Source organism: Bremia lactucae, linkage group LG1 (genome assembly GCF_004359215.1).
Source record: "Bremia lactucae strain SF5 linkage group LG1, whole genome shotgun sequence".
Classification (NCBI taxonomy): domain Eukaryota; phylum Oomycota; class Peronosporomycetes; order Peronosporales; family Peronosporaceae; genus Bremia; species Bremia lactucae.
The window spans coordinates 14,635,586-14,639,135 of NC_090610.1; positions in this window are offsets into that span (position 1 = coordinate 14,635,586).

A 3,550-nucleotide genomic window follows, 5' to 3' on the forward strand; every position below is an offset into this window, starting at 1 on the left:
GCGAGCTTCACAAAAATTTGTGATGCACCCGAATCCACTAGGAGGGTCATCACCTGGTTATAGCCTCTTACATGAGCGCTATAGACCAGCAGGGTTAAGGTCCAAAATTTCGAGACCTCAGGGACCATGCTTCCCATTTGTTCTTCCACAACTCTGAGCTTAGGGGTAGCTTCAGAGTCCGCGTCAGTAGGGCATTCCGCCCCTACTGCGCTTCTGCATTTCCCGACCCCTCAGTGGTCGATGCAGAACTCATTCGTCTCGCACGCTGGTTCTTGCCATCGGCTTTTGGGTAGGGAGTCTTTTTGCTGGGCGTCTTCGCCCTAGCAGGGACCCTGGCATAGCAGCGAGCCATCATATGGCCGCGCTTGCCGCCTTTAAAACAGACCACGTCTGCATTGCCCAACTCCATGGGAGTGGCATCTGACCTCTTGTCTGATGCAGTTTTGAAGCGGCAGCTCCAAGGCCGACGGCTTATACCAAGCTATCGCCGAGGCACTGTTGTAGGATTGCTCCTCAACCAAGGCAATTTGGATTGCCTCTTCCATCGTTGACGGCACCTTTCTGAAAGGGCCTGTCGCGATGGGCCATGCTGTAGTCCGTTCATAAACGTGGGCACCTTAATGTGCTCCGGAGTCGGATCTACGGCTGTGGATGCCGACAGCGAGCGCATCTCTTGCACATACTGGGCGATCGCTTCGCCTGTCGCGCCCAAAGAAGCGCACCTGAAGCAGCACTTCGTTGTTTGGCGGCTGGTACATGGCGCGAATATTTTCCTTGAAGATCGCTTATGTAGGGAACGCCATTCTGTCCGCCATAAGCGCCGAGTAAGCCCACTCTGAGGCCTTACTGTGCAGATGCGACATGGCGTACGACACCATCCGGCTGTTGTCCTCGATGAGCTACGCGACACCGCATTGCCCCACGGCTAAAAGCCAGTGAGCAATCGTGTGCGCCGCAGTTCCATAGAATTTGGGCGGGTCCCTCCGAATGGACCTCGGCTGATGCGGCCGGGCAGAGAGCATCTTAACAGTCCTGTTGAGAGCCTCGCTCCGAGCCTGCTCATGCCTCAGCTCATCTTGAGTCTGAGTGACGGACTCCGCCGCAGCATGGCCCTGTGCATCGGACGCGACCCTCCGCTGTCCGAGTACGAATGCCTCAAACTGCTCCAACTGATCAACAAGTTGCTCAGGATGACTACCTAGGAGCCTGGCCAGGGCTTGTTCACCAAGTCCCTGCGCCATAAGCCCTACCACCTCCCGATGATGTTCGGAGCGGTGGGGGAAATAAGCTTAATCGATGTTGAGGCTCATCCTCACGTACACACGCAGAGATGCGGGTCGTGGGAAGGATTTCAAGTGCTACCAAGTGTAGGCGGGCACGTCGTAATGCGGCCACGCTCTACTTAGACACACCCTAGCACCGCGAGGAAGCGGTTAAACCAGCTTCTCTTGCGTGCAGTGAGGTGCCTTAGCGACCTCATTCGACGCACTAAGTACTAGTAAAGTGTCGTCACGGGAGCGGTAATCCGGCTCCTCGTGCGCACTTATCTAGTAGGAAGTAGTTTTCAGACTGATTTATATTTAATCGTACAAAAAACTAAATATCTATATTATCAGTCCAAATGTCATCTCTGTAGCTGAAACTAATATGTATTGCGAGCATATTTCTAGATATCTCGCGTAACGGATGACGCTAGCCGTCATCACGGATGATGCTAGGCGTCATCCCTCCTGATGTGAATGCACCTGTGTGCATCACATACACAAGGGTTGGTCACATATGTGAACCACACCCTAGTGATGGGTCTAATTACTTTATTTAAGTAATTGACCATCCCCTTAAGTACACCAAGTGTACTTAACGGGCACTGTGTAACATTAGGCAGCTTTAGCCCGTTGCAGTTTTACTTTTTCTATTTTAAAGGCTTAGAACCAACCATTTGTACCTAAGACTTCTTAGCTACCTGTAATCTTCCTCTGCACGTCATGTACGTGAAGTAATCGAGGCGCTCACCTTCACTGTAATCAGTGTTCAGTGTAGGTTGTCTAGTACTGTTGACAGAACTAGCAAAGGGTGCCCCGTTACACTTATACTGTATAAATCGCATTTCATTAAAATTTTAAATTGTAGATCACTCAATTCCAACATCATTGCTAGCTGCAGTTCCAATAAAATTAGCAATAGCTGCCGTAGGTTATCACGCTCCCAGGGTTTAATTAACTTCATCAATTCTGATTTTCAATTTTTTTTTGTGCCGTGTTATTCATTGCGCAAATGAATTTCTGGAGTGGGTGTATGAAAGTTACTGTAACGGGGCACTACGACTTGAACTGTTTCAGTACAAGTCCACTTCGCACTGCTTCAGTTGCGAGTGGTGCCTTACGTTATTTCACGTACACTAGTACGTGCAGAGAAGATTTCTCTCAAGGCAACTAGCTTTAAGAGGGTAAAATGAAAACTCTATTTAATATAATTAAGTGTCTCTTGTTCTATCTTTGTAAATGCTAACTTAATTATAATCTAATACTAAACATGTAAATGAATTCTTGTCTCTATCTTATCTGTAACTCTCTCTTTGATTACTCCTACAGCTGATTAGTCTGCGGAAAAAATAGGTATAATGGTCTATACCTATTTATGGATAAGAATTCTGAATATTACTGTATAAAGTAATATCCTCCAAATATTATCTACTCTTAGATAATATATTAATTAACAGCCTATAAGTGTTAATTTCATGTAACGATACACCCCGTTTCAGTTACTCTCAACAGCCAGTTGGAGAATAGTTAAAATGAAATGAATATGGAGAATACGAGTTTTCTTAATGCCAAATCGTAAGAGCAAATTCATTTAGTATGCGTCCCCCTCACCTTAATCAAATTAGAGGTTCAGTTTCTTCTTGCAACTTTGCGTTAGAACAATGTTCCTACTTTAAGGGATTTTCCTCGAAAACTATTTTAATGTTGGAGTTGATATCCTAGGGTCCACGATGCAAGAATCTTAACAAGTGATGTAAGTACTGATGTAGCAGCAATAACACCTTCCATCACCCGACTGCAATACCGTTCGACGATTCGCCGCCACTTGTTGTTAGGTTATCTCGAGGGTGTCTCTGTTATTTCAATGGTATCGAAAAGATTCAACTCCGACTAGAGTTGAGATAGCGATGCGATCGCGATAGTTACAAATTAGGAAAGCCCTAATGGCTCGTTTCACTCTCTCCCTCACGCTAAATCAAAGGCAAATCTGCAGACGGTCTCATATTAAAATATTTTCTTTGCAGCGAAAATTAGCCAAACCCTTTTCAAATGCTTTTTCTCTAATTTCTTACCATTGCACGATCGTACTTTATCTGAAGAAAACTGAAAGGGTTGTATCGAAAACTCGGTCAGAATTTTCGCATGACCGTTACATGTACAAAACACACATAGTACCAACTTTTGACGGTAAGGGGTATATATGACATACCATGAACAGTAGTAAACGGCGCTGGCTTTATATCTAGCAGTACTTAGCGAAAGAGACGAAGCTCCGACCACTGACGCAA